Source organism: Callospermophilus lateralis, chromosome 3 (assembly GCF_048772815.1).
Source record: "Callospermophilus lateralis isolate mCalLat2 chromosome 3, mCalLat2.hap1, whole genome shotgun sequence".
NCBI classification, from domain to species: Eukaryota; Metazoa; Chordata; class Mammalia; order Rodentia; family Sciuridae; genus Callospermophilus; species Callospermophilus lateralis.
In genome coordinates, this window is record NC_135307.1 from 126,218,989 (window position 1) to 126,244,346 (window position 25,358).

Consider the following 25,358-nt stretch of genomic DNA (forward strand, 5'->3'; position numbering starts at 1 on the left):
AAAAATTGCTTTTTTTAGTGCCTGCTGGAATGTTACATAATTTTTTTTTAGCCACTACTACCAGAATTCCTATCTTCATCCCAGTGCTGGTGAAGTCAAAGATAAAACCAAACTACAGCTTCTGCGATAGCTATCACAACAAACTGTATAAACTGATGCATCAATGAATAAAGTAACTCAACAAGTGATGCTCAATCAAGGAGTCAATTTACTTTGGGTGGAAAAGAACATATCAATGGATTATTCTGCTTTGAACTGCTTGCAGAACTTGCCTGGACTATGTATCACTTGTATGCATTGTGAACTATCTGTTGGTGCAGTGAATTGTAATAGAACCAGGGTATCTTTGCTGACGATGTCATCATTGGTACAATTTTTCCAAAGTGGGCCGTCAATTGGCTTAGTGTCGTGGCATTTTGTATCCTCCCCTTTCTGCTTGTAGCATGTTGTTCATGTTGTTTTTGTAAAAAACACTATCCACAAGTGTGGCTAAATGCTGGGCTGGTACTCAATGATGGGTAAGATCCAATTGCAATGGTACCAACCTAAGACAGGAGGCTGATGCTTTGAGGTCAGCTCATCCGATGATGGATAAAGACCATATGTAGTATTGGACAACCTAAGACAGGCACCGTCCCTAAGCAAAATACTTGTTGTTTAATCAAACAAAAGGGGGGAGATATTGAGAGCCACGGTCAGGTCAAGATGGTGCCTGGCATTTTGCCAGAAGGAGCGGTTCCTGCTGCCTTGGGTGCCCGCTATTTTTGAGCTCTCACGGAGTTCCTAGAGAGTTCATGTGGGTGGAGTTCGTTGGTTGAGTTTTGGTTGAGTGCTCCTAAAGCCCCTGAAGTTCTGTTGGAGCTGTCGGGGAGTTCCTGGAGAGTTCGCGTGGGTGGCGTGCGTGCGATGTGGGTTCTAAAAATAAAGTTCGTTCCTACTTAAATCTTCAAGTAGCTAGTGATTTGTGCCCAGCCAGACTGTGGCATACACACACACACACACACACACACACACACATACATTATATATAGTGTGTATATATATATATTTTTTTTCTATATTTATTTGAATATTACTCAGCCATAAAGAAGAATGAATTTCCAGTAAATGGATGGAACTAAAGACTATTATGCTAATTGAATTAAGTCTAATAAGTCAATCCCCCAAACCCAAAGACTGAATATACTTTCTGCGTACTTTCTGCAGATGCTATCACACAATAAGCTGGGTGTGAGTATAGAATAGAAGATCATTGAGTTAGCAAAGGAGAATGAAGGGAAGGGATGGGGTATAGGCAGATGAAAGAATGTAGAACAAATTGGACATATTTTCCTATGTTAATATATGAATACACAACCACCTAAACCACATATCATGCACAACAACAAGAATAGGATCTAAATAGAGTACATTATCCTCCATATGTATATAATATGTCAAAATACTCTACTTCCTTGTATATGTAAAAACAACAGATAAAAATATTATATATTCAATATATTAATATATATTATAAATATAATATATATAAATTAATAATATATTATTGTATATTAATATATATTTAACATATATAATATTATATATGTTTTTGTTTGATTGTTCCCTTTATTTATATTTACTGACTTTCTTTGCCTCTTCTGGCTAATTTGTTTGGAAGTTTACTTTGTCAGATATAGAAATAGCTACTCCTGCTTGCTCTATGTGCCATTGATATGGAATATTATTCTCTATCATTCTGTTTTCATTCTGTGGATGTCTTTGACAATGAGGTGTTTTCTTTGAAGGAAATTCATAGTCGTGGAAGTGAAAATATTGAGTCTTATTTTACAATCCTATGTGCCTTTATTGGTGATTAAGATGATTTATATTCTGTGGACCTTTATAGAGAGACATATATTAATTATTGTTTGTTATGTTTTACATATAAATTGTGCATTGGAAAACTCATGTGGTTGAATCATCATATCCATGTAGCAATATTAAGAGATGAGCTGATTAAATTAGGAGAATGGTAAGCTCATCAATGAATTAATCCCTTTAATGGATTCATAATTTGAATTGACTTACTGGGCAGTAAGTATAGGCAAGTGAGTTGAGGATGGAAAAAAATATATCACTGGAAGCATGCCCCTGGGAATAATATTTTTTCTTGGTTCCCTCTTTTTCTCTGTGTGTCTCTGCATCTCCCTACCCCCACCCCACCCCCCATACCAGACTACCATAAGCTTAGTGGTTTCCTTCTGCCACAACCTTGTGCCTCAAAATGTCTCATACTCAAGAAGCTACACTTTCATGAAGAACTAGTATCCACACTATGCTAAAAAATTAACACCATAAAAACAAATAATTCAATCAATAAATGGAAAAGTTAACTCAATAGATATTTTTTAAAAGGAGACATATGAATATCTAATAAATATATGGAAAATTTCCATATCCTTAGGCATCAGAAAAATAAAATCAAAACTATGTTAACATTTCATCACACTCTTATAAGGTTAACAATCATCAAAAAATACAAATAACAATAGCTCTTGTTCGTAAAGATGAAAGGTAAGTACACACTTTCATCGTTGGTGGAACTGCAAATTATTATAATCACTTTGGAGATTACTCAAAATAATATCCATATGGAGAATATTCAAAATGCTATAAATAGAACTGCTATATGATCCACTCTTCAATATGTATCCAAAAGTATTAAAGTCAAAAATACTATATAACAAATTTTCAGTAATTCAAAGTAGCCGAGTTATAGAATCAACCTTGGTATTGATCAATAGAGAAATAGATAAAAAATGTGGTATACATACACAAATGAATTTTCCATAGCCACAGAAAAGAATGAAACCACATCTTTTACAGGAAAGTGGATGGAACTGAAGAGCAGGATATTAAGTAAAATAAGACAGACTGAGACAGCCAAGCATCAAATGTTTTCTTCATATGTGGAAGCTAGAGAGAGAGAATAAATAAAATGTATTTGACTTACTGGGTAAAAGTAGAAAGGAGACTAGTAGTGGGAGGGAGAAGGAGATAGCAAGAGTACATAGGAAAAAAATTTAATTGATAAAATTATGTTATGTGTATATTTGGAAACCCACAATGAATTCAACTATTATTTGTACCTTATATGACCCAATAAATTTTAAATAAATAAACACTGAGAAAACTTTAGCTAGTAGGGCAAATTAATGTTACTTACATAACATAAAATTTTATAAACTCCTGTGAACCAAAGCAAAATATAAAATTAGAACACATTGCAGTAGAGAATAATAGTAGTAATGAACAAATGTGAAGAATATTTTAAAAATTACTACAAATGAATAAGATGAATGTAGACTGTCCACCAGGTACAAAATATAAGTGAGTACCAAAGGGTTAATGAAGATAAGAAAATTCTAATGTCAGTATTTTTCAGATTTAAGAAAAAAATTCCACCATATTATCACACATTGTCCCAAATGGTTAAAGCATATTTAAAGGCACATTTTATTTATCAGTCATACTGAGCCATAGAATGCACAGATATGTTTTGAACTTTAATTGAGGTGCATTTGCAAGGGTGTTTCTAGGTGAGATAAATGTTTGAATTGATAGACTTAGAAAAAGAGTTTTTGATTGCCAAAATAAGTAATCCACAACCAGTTCATTGAAGGCCTGAACAGAGAAAGAGGAGGAACAAGAGAGAAGTTACTCTGACAGATTATTTTTAAGCTGGAACGTACACATTTTCCTACCTTCATACTGAGACTGAAATTTACACTAATCAACACTCCTGGTACTCAGGTCTTTGGAATCTATATTTATTATCTGTCATCTATCTTCTATCTATCTATCTATCTATCTATCTATCTATCTATCTATCTATATCTTATTGAATCTCATTTTCTGGAGAATTTTATTTGAATAAAAAAAATAAAGTTATTTTCAAGGAATAGAATTTCAAAGATGAGTTTCTTGAAATGATTTTGAGATTTCTGGAATTGGCTATCAAATCTGATTAAATTTAAGACTTTAATAATTGCATATCCAGTAATAAAGAAAGCACTGATAATAAATGCAATGACCTGACAATAGAGATATACAAAATTATTTCTTGAATTCTCCCAATCAGCCGCTTAATATAAACAAAGATCCACAATATATGTATATAAAAATTCTGTACATTTCTTAAAAATAATATAATTAGGTTAGCTAGTTTTTCCTAAAATCACTAGACAAAGTGCTAAAAGAAAGAGAAAACATGAGAGACTTGAATTCCCCCATTCAAGTCAATTCACCTGAAAACTTTGATGTGTGCCTTGAAGATTATGTTTATCTTCAGCAGCTACAGCTTTGATATTCTGAGAATCAAGCACAAAATCAAGCCTGTGACTAGCTGAATAACATAACTTGAACTTACATCATTGCAGGATATCTGCTATTGAAGTAGGGGAATCAATTAGATTTTTAGTCAGCTTTTTAGTCAGCCACTGACAAGACCTGACAAGAGCAATTTTAGAGGAGGAAAAGTTTATTTGGTGTTCATTGTTTCAGCAATCTCTGTTCATGCGGGGTGTGGTGGATCATACCTATATTCCCAGTGGCTCAAGAGGCTAATGGAGGGGGATCACAAGTCAAAGCAAGTATCAGCAACTTAGTGAGTCCCTAAAACACTTAACAAGACCCTGTATCTAAGTAAAGTATAGAAAAGGGGCTAGGGATAAGGCTTGGTGTTTAAGTGACACTGGGTTAAATCCCTAGTACTACAAAAAAAAAAAATCTCAGTCCACCAATCACTGACTACACTTCTCTGGGTCTGAAGTGAAGCAGAACCAGAACATTATAGTATAATGTTGTGGAGGAGGAAAGCAAAGCAGCTCAGGACATGACAATCAGGAAGGGAGAGAAAAGGTAAGGGAGAGAGGGAGAGGGGATAGGAGAGGGAGAGAGAGTGTGTGCACTTTTTAATCACCAGGGACAAAATAAAAACCCTAAAGTCATGCCCCCAATGTGGTCTCCAGCCACACTTTACAGTTACCACCAGTTAATTAATATCAGTGGATACATCCATTGATTAGCTTACAACTCTCATAACTCAATCATTTCACTCTGAATGTTTCTGCATTCTCTCACACATGAGAGAAACAACCCATATATAAACCAAAAAAATTGAAAAAATGTGGAATCCTTTAATTTTGAATTGAGATATTTGGGGAGACCTCAATGAAATGAGGACATTAAACTTCATACTTTGGATGAATCTTTTTTGCCAATGGAAAAGGATTTTCTACCCATCTCCAGTGGTATGGAATTCTTCACCCATATTTGAGTAGATTATTTCTACATAATTAGAGGAAATACATTAGTGTAACCAGAGAATACTTTAGCATAGAAAGTTGGTGTGACAGACATTATTATTTCTCACCAACACCAATACCTCACTTGTTGTTTTTGGGTGAATAACTTGACTCATGTTCAGCATGTCAACCAAGGTGAGGTACAAAGTATGACTCTGAGAGAGGTAGATTGAATTCTGAAAAAAATATTTGAGTATTTGAGTATTCCACTTTATATAAGAAGAGATTCACAGAATATTTGTGGAAATATATATTGAGAATGTAGGAATATTGGGGAAGAAATGAAAATTTAATCTGCTTAAATTACAGATATGGGTTCACTAAGCAGAAATACTGAAGTTAATGTCACAACTCAGAGACTTGTAAATGGCTCTAACTGCCCAATTGGTTAACTTAAACTTGGACCACAAGAAGACCCCACCATAAGGAATTTAGAGCTCTCTTAATTTAATATAGAGAAAAGGGTGTAAAGGCTTGGAGAGATTGAAATTCTAAAGTTAATTTGACATTTAAGACATACATATTCACATTGGAAAGGTCTAGGAGACAAACATTTCACCAATGCTGTAAGAAACAAACTTATGATGGGATCCTCAGCATCCTTGAATTCTGTGATCACTCTTCTCTGTAATGTAGACCATACAGTGGGAACTGTAGTCAAGGAATTTTGAAACTGAAATGTAATCAGTGTAATAGGATCTAGAAATGGCAGCAGCCAAGTGGCAGCACTCAAATATCAACTACAAAGTAAATTTAGTTTCCATAATGGACAGTAGAGTCAAAACAGTCATCAGTATAGTCTGACACATGCATACCTATGTCATTGGCTAATTATCATAATATTTGTAGAAGTAAAACAGAAAGTAAACCTACAACTTTTTTACTTGATGTATATAATGTAAAAATTTCCAGGTCAAGTGAAGAAAAGTTTAATTTGAATCATGAAAATATAGAGTCATGACCCCTCAATCAATTCCAATTTGAGTTCTATTACATATCTAGAATTCAATTAATTAAGGGATTGTAGTTTCCCTTGATGGAAAAACCCTGATTAATTACCAAAAATTTATATTATCTTCTAGTGTTTCTCAAAATAACTTACAGCTTTTATTATAGTCTCTATGCAATGAAAAAGAAAATAATTGAACCTCCTAGGACTACTGCAAACTGTATTCAGGAGACACAGAACTTATTGTGCTTTACTGGAGTGATGAGGTGCATATGATAGTCAAGTAATCGTGAAGTTCTAACTCAGGTGTATTTCACAGTAAGCCATGCAGGTCATGAAACTATTCCTAATTTTTCCTCATCTCCAGAATGCTTGATATGAATAGACTGACTAAAATTTTGTCACAACCCTATGTCATTACCCTATTATGTGGATTAAAGGTCATTATAGTGACAAAGACAAGTGGAAGGTACCCAAACTGCTATGTATGAAAATAGTAAACCAAAAACAATTGCATGTTATTGAGAAATTGCAGAAATTATTGTCACTATTACAGACTTAAAGAATACATTAGCATTGTTCCCTTCATGTATCAGTCATCTCTTTGTCACTGTGACCAACACCCAAGGAAAACAACTTGGGGGAGAAAATTTATTTTGGCCCACAGTTTCAAGGTTCATTTCATGGTCAGCCAGTGCTATAAATAGGGGCCCAGGATAAGTGGAATATCATAGAGGAGGGATAGTGACTGAGGAAAGCTGATCAGCTTGTGGGGGCCAGAAAACAGGAAGAACAAGGTTAAGGGACCATAGGGAAGAGAAACCCTTTCAGAACACATCCCAAATGACCTAGCTCATCCAGTTACTCCCCACTTGCTTAAGTTACCATCAAGTTAGTACATTCAAACTAGGAAAAGTTGATTAGGTTGTAGCTTTCATGTTCTCATACTTTTCCTCTGAATTTTAGTGCTAATACAATTTTGGGAAACACCTTGTGTAAAACCCAAAATATACCACATCCCCCCTTTAATCTTCTTATTTAGCCTGTGCAGAAGGCAGGTGGATTGCAGATCTTGGAAAATGACTAGATTATCATAAGCTTAATAATGTGGTGACTTCAAATTCAGCTTCCGTATCATGTGCAGTTTTATTGATTGAGAAAATAAACACATTTGTAACTTGCATAAAGCTATTTTTCTGGAATTTTTTCATTCTTATCAATAAAACTCACAAGAAATTTGATTTTAGCTTTTATATACAGGGATACAGGTTAACTGATTATTTCTCACGGTATATTAATTCTCTTTACCTATGTCAAAATTTACTTCACAGTGATCTTGGCTACCTTTACTTTCCACAAAATATCACATTGTCCATTACATTGATGACATTGTATTCATTTGATTTAGTGAGAAAAAAGTGGTAACTAATCAAAACTTGTTGTTAAAATATATGTATTTCAGAAATAGATTTGACTAAAATTCATAGTCCTTCTATTTCAGCAAAATTACTAGGGTACTTGGGTTAGGCCTGATGATTTGTCCTTTATAAGGTATGGGATAAGTTGTTGAATCTGGCCCCTCTTACAACCATAAAAGAGACTCAGTGACCATTTTTTGAATTATGGAGGGAATATATTCACATCTAGGTGTATTATACCAGTCCACTTATTAGGTTACTAAAAAAACTGTCAGTTTTTGGTCGAGCACAAAACAAGTAGACATTGTGGAAGCTGTTCTTTCATGGGTCATTTAAATCAGCAGAGTCAATGGTGTTTTAAGTGTCAGTGACAATAGAATGCTGTTTGAACTTTGAAAAAACTATGTAATCACTTCACAGGTCTTTTGTATTTTCATGCAAAACTCTCCTGTCTTTTGTGTATGACTCTTCTCCCTTGGAGCAACACGTGTTTGTCTCTCACTTGGCATTAGTAGTCACTGAATGTTTTTCATACACCAACAGTTTACCATGCAGTCTCAGCTTTGTATCATAAACTAAGTATTGTCTTACCAATCTACTAATAAAATTTGCTTAGAGACCAGTGCTATATTATCAAACAGAAGTAGCATATACATTATTGGATGGAGTAGGCCCTAATGCACAAATAAGTTGTATTAAAAAGTGGTTCAAAAACTCATTGTTCTGAGGCTTGCTACACTACCTCTATCTCCCAGATAAAAGGTTGTCCTTCTGGGGGCCTTCCTTAAAATTAATTGACAGAGTAAGAGAAAAATCAGCATTAGTTTACATATGGTATTGCATAATATGCAGGCATCCCCTGAAACTTGGCAACCACAGTAATACAATTCTCCTTTGGGACACCTCCCATCAATGATGAAGGAAAATATGCTCTGTGAGCAGAATTTTGGGGAGTGCATCTAATTGTGCACTTTGATTGAAAGCAGGAGAGATCATAAGTGTGACTATGAAACAATTTTGAGCTGTAACCAATGGTATGGATTAGTGATCAGTATCTTAAAAGAAACAGAATTGTAAACTTGGTAAAAAAAGAGACATTTATAAAACAGATATAAGGATAGGCCTCTCTGAAACAGCAAAATATATTAAGATATCTTTTACATGTAAATGGTCACCAAAGGATAAAACCATTAGAGAAAGACTTTAATAATAAATTCTGCATTTATTCTGTACATATTAGGAACCCTCTTCCAACAGTTATATCTCTTGTTTTCCAATGAATTAATGAAGAAAATAGCCAATGTAGTAGGGTTAAAAGTTATGCATAGGCTTAGATACTTGGATTCTCAATCATCAAGGTTCACCTGTGTATGGCCACTGCTGAGTGACCAATCTGCCAGAAATACTAACACATTTGCATGGCACAACTCCCCAAGGCAATACCCAGCTAAATCCTTGAAAATTAAATACATTGGACTACTTCCATGATGTAAAGATGAAATGTTTTTATTTTTTCTAACTGGAAAAAACATTTACTCTGAAAATACAACTCTATACATTAATGCAATGCTCCTGCCAAAATTACCACCTGTGGATTTACAGAATGCCTTATGTACCATCATGATCTTCTAAATAACATTTTCCTGAACAAGAAACTCACTTCATTACAATAAAGTATGGCGATGGGACTCAAGAACATTAGTGGTCTTACCATGCATCCTACCACCTTGAAGTGGCATGCTTGTTATAATGGTGGAATGAACTTTACAAGTCTTGATTCAGTTATATTGTCAGATAGGTGGCCAAAACTTTTGGAACTTGGTTAAATTCCCCGAAAAGCTGTATATATTATTAATTCTTGTTATGTTTTGGATATGAAGTGATTTTCAAAAGCTCTTGTGTGAGACAATGCAAGAAAGTTTAGAGGTGAAGTGGTTGGCTTATTAGATACTTAACCAAATCATTCTATTTATCTCCTGACATGAATTAACTGGGTGGTACCTGTAGGCAGGTAGTGTATTGCTGGAGGAGGAGGTGGGTCACTGGTGGCATGCCCCTTTGGGGTATATATTTTGTTCTTGTTGAGCCAATCTCTCTCTCTCTCTCTCTCTCTCTCTCTCTCTCTCTCTCTCTCCCTCTCTCCTTCTCTCTCCCTCTCTCCCCCTTCCTGATGCAATGTCCTGAGCCACATTTCCACACCACACTCTTATGATCTTCTGTCACAGCTGGGCCCAGAGGAATGGAACCTGAAATCTAATAACCAAGATCTCTGAAATCATGAGCCCTCAAATAAACTTTCCTCCTCTGATTGGTCTTGTCTGGTCTTTAGGTCACAGCAGTGAAAAAACGAATTAAAACACATTTTCATTACATGGTGTCAATTCTCTAATATCTCATATTCATGGGTTCAGGAATCAAGTGTAGAAATTTGAACCATTAATAAAATACTTTCTTATGGTCCCACAACTTTACACTTTGCTGGCCTAGTCCTGCTCTTCAGATCCTGAAGAATACATGTTTCTATCAAGCCATACAAGACTAATTTAATTGAACTGGAGTTTAAGACTCCACATTATCACTCTGGGCTTCTCATGCTTCTGGATTAATAGCAAAGAAGATATTTATGGTGTTGGCAAGGGTAATTTATTACTTTCAAGAGTTAATTAGATTGTTAGTCCACAATGAGGCTTATAGGAGGATGTCTAGAGAAGAGGAATAGCCTTAGGTCCTCTCTTATTAATGTAATGCCCTGTTATTAAGATGAATGGAAATCTACAGCAACTTAGTCCAGAGAGGATTACTAATGGTCCAGAAGCTTCTGAAAGAGTGTTTAGGTCACTCCAACTGGTAAACTTCCTTTACTATCTGAGATGGTATCTGAAGGCAAAGAGAATATAGAGTGGGTATCAGAAGAAGGAAATCACAATTAGCAACTATTTTCTTGCTACATATTTATGAAGAAGAATTGTAATTATTGTTAGTATTTGTTCCTTTTTTGATAATGAATATTTTTAAAACAAATATATTTATTTTTTCTATCTTATTTTTCTTTTATATACCAATATGTATTAACTTTATATAATGATATTATTAATATTATGTTATCATATTTAAATTATGGGGTATCAAGAAGACTTTGCACGTTATGGTTGAGATATGTGCTGTCCTTCAAAAGGTCATGTGTGAGACAATGCAAGAATTTTCAGAGATAAAATTATCAGATTATGACAGTTTAATCTAATTAGTGGATTAAGCCACTAATATGAATTAGCTGGGCAGTAGCAGTAGACAGGAAGCATGAGGCTGGAGAATGTAAAACACTAGTGGTATCTTTGGAGTTTATACTTTGTCCTTGATAATCAAAGAACTCTCTCTCTCTCTCTCTCTCTCTCTCTCTCCCTCCCTCTCTCCATTCATGGCTGTCATGCCCTGAGCTTCTTCCATCTACCACACCCTTCTGCTATAATATTCTGCCTCAACTTGAATCCAGAGAAATGGAATCAGTTAACCATGAATTTAACCTCTGAAACCATTAGCTGAGATAAAATTTTCCTTCTCTTAATGTTGTTCTTGTTAGGTATATTGGCCACACAAATGAAAAAGTTGACTAAAATAAATAATTTATAACAAGAAGTGGGGAGATTTTTGTGAATAAACTGACCAAGTAATTCTGAGGCCTTTGGAGTTTGTTTCCAGAGCAGAAACTTTGAAAAGTTAAAAGATGCAATCTGGAAAACTTTATGGCATTGTAGATAGAATTTAATGTGTAATTCTGGTGGAGACTCATCAGATCAGAATGCCAAGATTACTTTAGGCAGTAAAGACTCAGCTCATGGGGTTTCAGAAATCAAGGAGGACTCTATTGGAAACTGGCCTAGAGGTTTTTCTAGACATTCTGACAAATAAGTTTTCTATATTTTATCCAGATCCTGAGATTTAGTGAGGGTGAATTTAAAGCTGATTGATTCATCAATGTTGGTGAGGAACATTAAAGGCAGCAGAGTATTTAGTCATCAATACGTATATTGAAAGAACCTTTTAGCCAAGCATCCCTTAATAACAAGTATCAGGAAACAGAGCCTAAATATTTGAAAATCATGCAATTTGTCAGGAAAAGCATTATTACAATGGGGGCCATGAAAGATGTGGTTGTTGAAGCAATTACAGCCACTAAAAGATTTTAAGAACTTTAAAAGGAAGCAAGGAAGGAGGGCTTGAGGGCATTTCAGGAATTGGAAAGACCATACCAATTTTAGTATCAAGGATGTAAAAGTAAAATTCCTTTGAGAAGAGACAAAGGGGCCAATCTGCTTGCTTAGGGGCCTAGGAAGATGTTTAGCTGTGCTGAGCTGAGTAGAAACTCAGCTCATTGCAGATATGGTCTAGGAATACTTAGCTACTCCTTGAGATATTGGCAGACCTTGGCATCAACCATGTGGTGCTGATTCTACAGGAATGCAGAGTGATGGAATTAGGGGTTTATTAAGGTTTCCTCTGAGATTTCAAATGAAGCTCTGAGAAGATAGAGAAAATGTGTCATGGCTTAAATCTTTGCAGTCTGCTCTGAGAGGTGATGCATGAAGTTGTGAAAAGAAAGCCAGAACTTCAGTAGAGACCTCTAAGATTAAGAAATGCCAGCAATGTGAGGTATCTGCTGAGGAAAGCTGTAGGAAATGTGCAGAAAAAAGAAAAAAAAGGCCTTGTGGGCTACAACCAACAATGCCATAGGGGCAGAGTTACACAGCCTTTTGGAGAGAACATCACAATGCCATGTGTCCCAGATGTTGGATGTTGAGCTACAGAACATGTTTGCCCAGATGGGTTTCTGTTTTTCTTTGTTCCATTCATTCTTTCTATGCCCCAATTTTCCCTTTCATGATGGAAATATTTACTCTGTGCCTTTGTATATTGTATATGTATGTATGTATATATATATATATATATATATATATATATACAACATACATATATTAATATAATATGCATAATATATAATATTAATAATATTTATATTATATATATTTCTTTTTATTTTACTTTTACAGCTGAGAGTTTGCATTGAATCTCAAATAAAATTTTGGGCTTGGACTTTGGGATAGTGATGGAACTATTAAGACTACGGAATCACTCAACAGACCAAATATATTCTTCATTGTGATATGTATGTTAACTTATGGGGCTGAGGTGGACTATTATGGTTTAGAAATATGTTGTCCTCCCAAAGTTTACATGTGAGAAAATGTGACAATTTTCAGAGGTGAAATTATTAGACTATGAGAGATATAACCTAATCAGTGGATTAATTTACAAATGTAGATTAAGTTGGCAGTAATTTTAGGCAGGGAGAGTGTGACTGGAAGTAGTAGGTCCCTGGGGGTGTGCCTTTGTGATTTTTAGATTATCCTTGGTGAGCAAAGCTCTACTTCTTTCTGCTTGCTAAATCTGCTCACTTATGCCACAAACTTCTTCTATGATGTTCTGCCTTACCTTAGGTCCAAAGTAATAAAGTCAGTTGGCAATAAACTGAATCTCTGAAACCGTGAGCCCAAATTAACTTTTCCTCCTATAAGTTGTGCTTGACAGGTATATTGGCCACCCAATGAAAAAGATGACTAAAACTGAGGCAAAGATAAGCATGTTTTTGTTATTAGGCAGGAAATATGCATCATGTTAAATGGAATTATGGTGTTGTTATTGCCTTCATTTGAAGATCAGCTGTAATTTAGTCAGATGCATACAAGTGAATGGTTGAGAAAACATGGGCTTGTAATGATTAATTTTGTGTCAACTTGACTGGGACACAGAGTGCCCAGATATTTTATTAAGCATTTTTCTCTGTATGAAAGGTATTTTGGATAATGTTACTTGAATTAGTGTACCAAGTAAAGAAAGCTGCATTTCCCAATGTAGGTCAATTTTATTCAGTCAATTGAGAGCTTGGATAAAATAAAAGACTGAGAAAAAATGCTCTCTATGCCTGGTAGTCTTCAACATGACACAACAAATCTTTTGAATTCAGATTTACACTGGAATTTGCTCCATCAACTATCCTCATTATCCTATCTGCAAATTTGGCTTAATACTATCAGCTCCCCACTATGAATATAAAATACAAGAAATCTGCTCTGAAGTTTAGATGCTCCTTCATATTCTCTGTATTGCCAGAAACAGACTAGAATAAAACTCTAATCCTTGTAAGGCCAGGGTTGCTGCCTTTCCATAGTGATCTTGTGGACCTGGCTTGAGGGACTTCTCTCCAAATGCTCTGGGCTCCTTTCTAGAAGGTTGCCTCAGAACCTTCCAGCTCAACTCAACCATTTCTAATGACAGGTGAAGCTGGGCTTTCCCAGGGAGTATTGGTTGCTAAAACAAAACAAAACAAAACAAAAAACAAACTGCAGGTGCATCAGAGAGAACACTTTACCTGTTACAAATCTATAAGGGAGATATTGAGCCAGCCCATAGCATACCCTAACACAATCAATTTGTTTCTTATCTTCCTGTGTTGCAGAGTAGACTTTTCTCCCCCTTTCCAACTTCTCACTGAGCCTGAGTGTCTTGGCCTCCTGAACTCCAACCCACCTTGTATGGAACCAGCAGGAAGAAGCACAGGCTTTCCTCCTACCTTGGTAGGCAATTAGTTTTGTCACCCATTATGGTTCACTAAATTCTCTAGGACTTAGCATAGGAAGGAATCTAGACTCTATCCTCCTGATCCTGCCTGGGGCTTTAACATGCCTTCTATCATAGAGTTCTGTGTAGCCTGTGTAACTTGATGTAAGTGAATTCATGAAATAAACATAATTATTTTCAGTTCCTAAACTATGTGACCTATAAGTGCTCCTGCTGGCTCTAGGCCAATGAGGAAAAGAAAAAAGAAAAACCAGGAAAATTAAATATCTCTACAAATGAAAGAGACAATATTCTTACACTTATGTTCCTATGTATAAGACTATTCATTACATGTGGAAATTCATCTGTATCAGTCAAGGTCACCTGAAAATATAAAGGCAAACATAACTTCTCTTTTTCTACTGCACTTGATTTTTTTCATTCATCTATCAATGTATATTTGATTGGTTCTTTATGTTATTCTAGCCTTCTCTCCTTTCTTTTACTTTAAATTTTGTATATGAGAGAAAGCATGAACTCTTTCAGTTTTTGAGTTTTACTTAGCAAGAAATTCTCCATTCCGTCCATTTTCTGGCAAATGCAATAATTTTATTTTTTATGGCTGAGTAGAACCCCATTGTGTGTGTTGTGCATCACAATTTCTTAATTTTTCATCTATTGACAGATATCAGGGTTGATTCCACAACTGAGATACTGTGAATTGTGTTCCTGTAAATATTGATGTGGCTGTATTCCTGTCATATGCCAATTGTAAACCTTTTGGGAAAATGCCAAAAAGTGGAATAAATGGGTCATATTATGATTACATCTTCAGTTTACTTTGAGTAATCTCCACATTAATTTCCAGAGTGGTTTTATTAGTTTACAGTCCCAACAACAATATAAAAGTGTACCTTTTCTCTACTTCCTCACCAGTATTTATTGTTGTTTTTATTCTTGATCATTGCCATTCTGACTAAAGTGAGATTAAAAATTCGTGTAGTTATGATTTGTACTGCTCTGATTGCTAGAGATGTTGAACATTTTTTATATATATATTTGTTGGCCATTTGTGTTTTTTCTTTGAGAAGTTTTTGTTTAGTTTAAAAGTTTTTATTTTGCCCATTTGTTGATTGTTTTATTTGTTATTGTGGTTGTTATTAATTTTTAAGTTCTTTTTGTATTCTGAATACTAATCCCCAGTTGGATGAGTAGCTGGGCAAAATTTTCTTCAATTCTGTAGGCTCTTTCTTATTGCTTTTTTTTTCTTTGCTGTGCAGAACTTCTGACTTTGATATCATTTTATGTATTGATTCTTGGTTTTATTTCTTGTGCTTTGGGGGTCTTGATAAGGGAGTCAGTGCCAGTGCATATCAAATGGTGTGTTGACCCTATGCTTTCATCTAACTATGGTAAAGTTTCTTGGTCTTCCTAAACAATCTTTAATTCATTTTTATTTGTTTTGTGAAGGGTGAGAGACAAAGATCTAATTGGATCTTTGTACATATAGCTACTCAGTTTTCCCAGAACAATTTGTTAAAAAGGCTGTTTTTTTCAAAGTATATTTTTGGTACTTTTGGAAAATATGAGATGGCTATGGGTATGTGAATTATCTCTGCAACTTCTATTCTGTTCTGTTTGTCTTCATGCCTATTTTGATGCAAATACCATGTTGTATTTTTTTTTAACTAAGGCTCTCTGATATAATGTGAGATCAGGTATTATGATGCCTCCTGCTTCACTTTCCTTGTTTAGTATTTTTTTTGGCTATTTTTGGTCTTTAATCTTCCAAATAGGTTTAAGACTTTTTCTAATTCTGTGAAAAATGTAATTGGTATTTTAATGGGGACTGTATTAAATTAGTATATTGATTTTGGTAGTATGGCCATTTTGACATTATTGGGTCTGCCTATCCAAGAACATAGGGTGACTTTCCATTTTCTAAGTTCTTCTTATTTTTTTTCTTTAAGGTTCTATAATTTTAATTTTAGAGCTCTTTCACCTCTTTAGTTGAATTAATCATGAAGCATTTAATTTTTGAGGTTATTGTTAATAGGATAGTTTTCCTGATTTCTTCCTTGACTAAATCAATATTGGATTATACAAGACCCACTGATTTACCTGTGTTGATCTTGTAACTTGCTCCTTTTACTAAACTCATTCATAAGCCCTGTAAGTCTTCTAGTGGAGTTTATTTTTAGGTCTTCTAGATATAGGATAATATCATTGGCCAACAGAGATAATTTGACTTTTTTAAAACTATCTATATCCCTTTGATTTTCTTTTCTTGCCTAATTCCTCTGGTTAATGTTTCAAGAAATATATTAAAAAGCAGTGGTGAAAGTGTAGTTTTGTTTTCCTGATTTTATATGAAATGATTTTAGTTTTTTGTCACTTAGTATGGTGTTGTCTTTTTATTTGTCATAAATTGCCTTTATGATGTTGAGGTAAGTTCTTTTGATTCTAATATCTCCAGTATTTTTAACATAAATGGGTGTTAGATTTTTATCAAAGATCTTTTCTGCATCTATTGAGATGATCATGTGAATTTGTCCTTAATTGTGTTTAAATGATGAGTTACATTTATTAAATCAACCTTGCATTCCCAGAATATAACACACTTGATCAAGTGTGATTTGATTTTGTATCTATGTTTATTATGAATACTCATCAGTATTTTTCTTTTCCTGATGCATCTTTTCTGTTTTTGCTCTCAGGATTATACTGGCTTCATTAACTGTATTTGGAAAGTTTTCTCTCTTTAATTGTAATGGAATAATTTGGAAAACACTGCTGTTAATTCTTCTGTAAAGGTCTGATATAACAAAGCTAAGAAGACATCTGATTCAGGACATTTTTTTGAAAGAAATTTAGTTATTATTTCAATTTTATTATTTTATGCTGGTCCGTTTATGTTTTCTACATATTACTGATTAAATTTGTTCAGGTCACATGTGTATAGAAATTTATCAATGCCTTTGAGATTTTCCAGTTTATTATAATTTTTCAAAATAATTTCTGATAATCTAGATTTCAAAAGGATCTGTGGTGATCTCTCCTTTCTCATATCTGATCTTGTTGATTTGCTTCTTTTCACTCTTTCTTTTGGATAGTTTGGCTAAGTGTTTGTCAATCTAATTTATCTTTTCAAAGAACCAACCTTTTTTGCATTGATTATGTATATTGTTTTCTTATTCTTAATTTTATTGATTTTAGCTCTGATAATAATTATTTACTGTCTCCCATTGTTTTTAAGGTTAATTTGTTCTAATTTGTCAAAATTTTATCCTTGAGATGGAACATAAGTTTGTATCATTTAGTTGCAATCTCTCTAATGTTTTAAAAATATTGAATTATTTAATTTCTTTTTAAATTATTTTTATTCTAATTTGTTACACATGACAGCAGAATGCATTAAAATTCATATTATACATATAGAGCACATTTTTTCATATCTCTTGTTGTATATAAAGTACAGCACACCATTTGTGCCTTCATACATGTACTTAGGGTAATGATGTCCATCTCATTCCAACATCTTTCCTATCTTCATGCCCCCTCGCTTTCCTTTCCACCCCTTTGCACTATCTAGAGATCATCTAATCCTCCCGTGCTTCCTCCAACCCCATTATGAATCAGCATTCTTATATCAGAGAAAACATTTGGCACTTTGTTTTTTAGGATTGGCTAACATCACTTACCATTATATTCTCCAACTCCATCCATTTACCTGCAAATGCCATGATTTTATTTTCTTTTAATGATAAATGACATATATATATATATATTATATATATATAATTTTCTTTATCCATTCATCTACTAAAAGTCATCATCTCAAAGCCCTAGAAAAAGAACAAACCAACACCAAAATTAATAGAAGAAAGGAAATAATTAAATTCAGAGCTGAAATCAATGAAATTGAAACAAAAAAATGGCAAAACAGAAAGTTGGTCCTTTGAAAAAATAAATAAAATTGTCAAACTCTTAGGCATGCTAATGAAGAGAAGGAAAGGGAAAACTCAAATTACTAGTATTCATGATGAAAAAGGAAATATTACAACAGAAACTACAGAAATACAGAAAATAATTGAATATTATCATGAAAATTTGTATTCCAATTAAAATAGAAAATATTGAAGGCATCAACAAATTTTTACTTTTTATAATGTAGGCATTTAGTGCAATAACTTTTCCTCTTAGAAATGATTTTGTACTGTCACAAATATTTTGATAGGTTTGATCTCTGTTATCATTCATTGCTAAAAATTTATTGATTTTTATTATCATTTATTCTTTGATCCATTCTTGATTTAAGAGAGTATTGTTCAATCTTCTTTTGTTTATATGGTTTCTAGTATTTTTATTTCTATTGATTTTGAGCTTCATTCCATTATGCTATAATAGGATATTTGGGATTAAATAGATTCTCTTGTATTTGCTAAGATTTGCTTTCTTGCCTCAAAAATAATCTATCTTGGAAAAATTCCATGCACATAAAAAGGTAAATTCAGCTGCATTAGGGAGGAATATTCTGTAGATTTCCATTAGGCCCATTGAATAACTAGTGTTGTTTAGGTTGGAAATATCTTTTTGGATTTTATGTTTTGATGACTTCTATATTTGCAGTAAATATGATTTGAAATCAACCAGTATTATTGTGTTGGAGTATATGTGAAATTTAATATCATGGAGTAATTTTTCTATGTATTTTTTTGTATTGACATTTGGGACATAAAAATTTACTATCATTACATCTTGTTAGATTTGGCTCTTTTGATGAATTTTTTTTAAGAAATCTGGTTTGTCAGGTATAAGCATAGCTACTCCTGATTGTTTCCTTGAATCCTACACATGAAATTTTTTTGGCCATTGTTTTTCTTTTTAAAAAAAATCATCAACCTGCTGATGTCTTTGCCCATAAGTCTTATTTAAACAGCATAATATTGGATGTTGTTTTTTATCCATTTTGCTAATCTGTGTCTTTTAATTGGGGAGTTGAGACTATTAACATTCAACATTAGTGTGGATATGTGTTTGTGGTTTTCTGCCATTTGGGTTTTTTGCTATATTTTATTTTGTCTTGATTCTTATTTAGCAAATTATTCTTCTATTGAACTTTCTCAGTTTATGAGTTTTAGGAAATGCTTTTTAGTTTCTTTGTGTAAAATTTATATTTGTGTATCTTTGTAGTGCTGGCTTGGTTCTCAAAAATTCTTTTAGTTTATTCTTGTTGCGACATGTTTTTATTTCCCCAATTGAATCTGAAACTGAGCTTTGATGGGTAATCTTGTCTGAATATTGTTTTATTTGAAGACTTGGTATATCTCACTCCTTTCTCTCATTGATTTTAGAGTCTAAACTAAGAAATCAGAAATATGACTTACTGATTTGCCTCTAAATGTGACCTGGTGTTTCTCTCTTGCAACTTTTAATATTCTTTCTTTATTTTCTATGTTAGGCATTGTGATTACAATATATCTTGGTGAATTTGTTATTTGACAAGGACTATATGGCATCCCCTGAACCACCTGTATGTGGATATCTATCTCATTTATGATATGGAAAACTCTTTCTATAAGAGTTTTTCAATGAAAATGTTTTTTTCAATGATCATTTTCAATGAAAATGTTCTTTATAAATTTAGTTTGTGGCTCCATGTTTTCTTCTATTCCAATTATTTTTAGGTTCGATTTTTTTAACATTATCCAAGAGTTCTTGTACATTCTGGTCATGTACTATAATTTTTTCTCTTTATTGTCTTCTGTGTACTCAAAAGCATATAACCTGTCTTTAATTACTTAATTTCTATTTTAAAGTGCCAAGGTTCTATTTTCTAATAATCTAATCTCTTAGTAATACCTTCAATTGAGTTTTAAATTGATTTATTGTTGTATTTTTTATTTCTGACGTTCTGATTGGTTTCTTTTCACTGTTGTATTTTCTTATTACAGTGGTCCTTTATCTCCTCTAATTGCTCTCTTAATTTATTTCTTAGATCATTTATACTTGCATTTGAAAATTTTAATGATCAGTTTTGAATAATTTTCCTCTGGAATTTTGCCCACCTCACTATCATTGGGATCTTTTGTTTGGTGAGTGTTGATTTGGGTGCAGTGTTTTTTTTTTTTTTCCTGTTTTCTGAGGACTCTGATTTGGGCATTGATTGAGGTGAATTTCCATGCCTTTTTTTAAAAAAATATTTATTTATTTTTTAATTTTTTGGTGGACATGATATCTTTATTTTACTTTATATGGTGCTGAGGATCAAACCTAGTGCCTTATGAATGCTAGACAAGCACTCTACCACTGAGCCATAACCCGAGCCCCATTTATGACTCTTTTTCTGCACTTACCTTTTTATGTGTAATTATCTTATTTGCTCTGGGACTTCTCTCTGTTTTTCATGTATGTATATATGTCAAGGAGTGGAACTTGAATTCTTTCTGATTTTTGTCCTTGAGTCCTTGCTTTTGGTTTTGGATTTTTGTCTCATCACTTCCTTGAATTGGAGTAATGAAAGGGAATATTTAGTTCAGTGGCAGAGTCTCCAACCTGCAAACTTTTAGTGTCTCTGTAAGTTCCCAATGCAACACAGTATGAAGCAAAATAAACTACAGTTGTACCAACCATTGCAATCAACCAACAATACACAGTATGAAATTATGATGTATTCACCATTAACTGCCTGTGATAAAGAGGAATGTGGGTTCAGCAATTGTTAGCAGCAAGAACAATAACAGACCCTGGGTTCAATCCTAAGCACCACACACATACAAAAAAGAACAATAACTATGAACTATATATGACATTACAGCAAATATAAGGTGTCAAATATATAATTTTCAGGAGTAATAATTTTATTAGCATAAATGGTGAGGGCAGGATTTATATAGACTAATTTGTTCTAAAAATGTGTTGTAAAAATAGTTACTTATGGGAAAAGAAAATGTTAGGATGTTGGAAAAGAACTTACAATTTCTACATTGTGAACAGAGAGAATGCAGAAAAGATGCAGCAAGCACTGCTTATATGGAAGGAAGGGAAAAATAGAAGAAGTAATGTATTAGGAATGAGGGCAAGATAAAATAGAATTTGGCCATTAACAGAAGGTAAGGAAGAAAGTAAAAGTAGTAATAAACAAATGAAAATAGTGACACACCAAACCACAACATAAAATTCAAAATTCCTAATCCATCAAAAGACAATTCTAGGAAAACAATTATATTAAAATCCTGAAAAGTAAGAGAAAAAGAAACAAATAAATGTATGTACATGTGTCCCTGGACCAATCAGCACATCTAGAATTTACATGCATACACACCCCCGACCTATATACACATAGAGAAGAAATTAAAAAAACCTTTTGAAAATCCAAAATCTTAGTGATAAATGAAAGAAAACTTCTCCATACAGATAATCAAAATAGCTGACCTGATTGGATGGCCACTATGTCCAACAGTCTTTCTTCCCATTTCTTGAATTATGTACTGATATAGAGAGCAAAAGGTGGAGGTTTTTAACTCCTTCCTAAACAGTTGCTCTATGAGATCTTAGTTAGAGTTCTGTAAGATTGGAGCTGTTTGATATAATACTCAGCTTCCCTTTTCACCAGTTTGAGGGGGGATGATTTAGAACATACTGTCAGTTGGCATTTTGTCCATTTGGACAAGTTTGGTGCACTCTCAGGTACTGCTTCTGCAGCATTCTCGAAGGGCAGTTCCAACAGGTGGGGATTATGTCTAATTAGGTCTCTGGGACTTTGTTGGGTAGTGCTTGATTTGGAGAGACTAGATTGTCTCACATCTTGAGCTATAGAGTAGTAAATGTTTTCTGCAGGTCTGATCTCAGAAGCCTCCCATGAAGTCCAAACACAGAGCATGTGGGGCTAATTATTCACTCATTGCTGCCCAGAAACAAAGCAATCCTGGACTTAGTCCCTGGGTATATTCTCCCTTGCATTCTCAGACTCCCAGCCTACTTCAGCTGGTCACATGAGCTACCAGACACAAAGGAGAATGGATTTGATCTCTCTTTCACACTACTGACTTTAATCCCCTTGGGTTTAATTTATTTTATGCCTGTTTCATGCACATTCTGTCAGAACCAACCTATCTTCCACTGGTATATTGTGGCCTTGTATTTGTGTATATATGTGTTTTCTGATCTTCCAGACCCTGCTCACCCCAAGATAGCTTCTGCTTCAGCTCTCTGCTTTCAGTTGAGATATAGAACATAGTTTTCAAGCACCAGAGCATACTTTTCCAGCACCAGCATCTAACACAGCCTCTGGATCAGTTAAGATTAAGCAGCATTTTTGATCTCATGTTTCTCATTACCAAGATTATATTCCCCCTACCTCTGTGGTAATTTCACACCAGGAGTGGGGCTGCTGGGTTAGCTCCACTGTATTCTTTCTTCTTTGTTCATTGTATCCAAGTTTCTGACTCCCTAAGCCACTTTAAGTATCCAATATTAAATTTTAGTAAAATCACTTTTCACCCACTTTGCTGAAAAGCTGTATATCAACTGCTATGGTTCCATGCCAAGGCACAAATTGGGGTGGATATTTTCTTTATTCCCTCATCTTCCATCCTTCAGGAACATTTTAAATTAAATAGCAAAAGGAAAGTTTCCCCATACCAGAAAGGAGATAAACATCCAAAGACAGGAAGCATACAGAACTCCCAATAAGCCTAGCCAGAAGACAAGTTCTCCAAGACATATCATAATCAAAATGCCTAACACATAAAATAAGGAATGATTATTAAAAGTTTCATGAAGGGGATACTGAGAAAATGTCAGAAATGAGCTAGACAATTAGTACTAGTCTCCTCAAAAAAAAAAAAAAAAAAGTGAGGCGGTGAGGGAAAAGCAGAATTGAGAAGAAAGTGGCAAAATATATGTTCTAAGACTCAATATTAAAAGGGTGGAAACCTGGAAAGACTAGAAGATAGGTTAGCATTACAGAATAAACAACAAACCCAGAGTTCCCTGACCTTAACCCAATCTAGTGGAAAAGAAGGGGGAGGGACAATGGAGAAAGAAATAAAGGGGAGAGTGGAAAATCTCTTAAGCTTACCCACTTAAAAACGTTTGGAAAGACCAAATTTGAAGCATGATGGTAACAACAGAGTCCTTAAAACATCAAAGAGCTTAAAAACAAATCATGAAAAGAAAACAAAAAATGGGATGGAATTAAACTAAAAAGTTTCTTCTCAGCAAAAGAAACAATCTATGAGGTGAACAGACAATCTACATGTTGGGAGCAAATTTTTACACCCAACACATCAGATAGAGCACTAATATCTAGTGTATATAAAGAACTCAAAAAGCTAAGCTCCAATAAAACAAATAATCCAATCAACAAATGGGCCAAGGACCTGAATAACACTTCTCAGAAGAAGCTATACAATCAATCAACAAATATATGAAAAAATGTTCATTGTCTCTAGCAATTAGAGAGATGCACAACAAAGCTACTCTAAGATATCATCTCACTCCAGTTAGAATGGCAGCTATTATGAAGACAAACAACAAGTGTTGGCGAGAATGTGGGGAAAAAGGTATACTCATATATTGCTGGTGGGACTGCAAATTGGTACAGCCATATGGAAAACAGTATGCAGATTCCTTGGAAAACTGGGGATGGAACCACCATTTGACCCAGCTATCCCTAGCCTCAGTTTACACCCCAAAGACTTAAAAAACAACATACTACAGGGACACAGCAACATCAATGTTTATAGCAGCACAATTTACAGTAGCTAAATTGTGGATCCAACCTAATTGCCCTTCAGTGAATGAATGGATAAAAAAGTTGCATATATACACAATGGAATTTTACTCATTAATAAAAAGAGAATAAAATCATGGCATTTGCAGGTAAATGAATGGCACTGGAGAAACTAATGCTAAATTAAGTTAGCCAATCCCAAAAAGCAAATGCAGAATGTTTTCTCTGACATAAGGAGGCTGACTCATAGTGGGGTAGGGAGAGGGAGTATGGGAGGAATAGACAAATTCTAGATAGAGAAAAGGGGCAGAAGAAAAAGAGAGGGGGCAGAGGATTAGCAAGGATAGTGGAATGTGATAGACATCATCAGACAAAGTACATGTATGAAGACAGGAATTGGTGTCAGCATACTTTATATACAACCAGAGATATGAAAAATTGTGCTGTATACATTAATAGGAATTGTAATGCATTTTGCTTTCATTTGTTTTTTTAAAATTAATAAAAAAGAAAAAAAAAGAAAAGAAAAAAAAACAGCTGAGAAATTTCAACCATCTGTGGAGCCATTAGCCAAAGTCACCTATTTAAATCAACATGGTATCTTTCCATGCCCACACAGCTGCAAATTAAACCAGAGTTTAGTACTCTGAAGGTGGACCTCTTAAGAATCTGGCCAGAAAGTGCTTCAAGAAACACCAGTACTAGCCAAAATTTTCTGCAGCTCCCCTCTCCCTTCCTTAGGCAAAGGTAGAAAGCTCTGCACAGTGTCCATTGGCTCAACTCAGACAAAAAGCAGGAAGCATCTTTGACCCAGAACAGAGGAATGTGGATTTACTAAGCCAGGTCACTGACACAAAGGGAAGGCAGAATGGGAAAACTATGGATAATTACTTGGATTTCAGGGCCACACAAAATGGAAGCTGCCTGAACATCTGCTGAAGTCTGCCTGGGCAAAATAACTGGGAGGTGACAAGCAACTTGAAGGTTGAAGCAGGAACTGCTTTATTGCAGGGGAACTGAGCAGGAACTGAGCGGGAACTGAGCGGGAACTCAAGGTAGCAGGCACCCAAGGTAGCAGGAGTTGCCTTATTGCAAAACAGCAGAAGTATATATACCTAACTGATTACACACAGCTTGACTCAATTAGCATCATCCAGTTATGGCAATCAGCCAATAAAGAATCTTCACCAACTTAATGGCTTCAAGTGGTGTTGCTTCACAAACTACTCCTCCTGGCAAACTGCCAAGCACCATCTTGACTTGATCTGCAGTTCCCAACATCTCCTCCCTTTTTT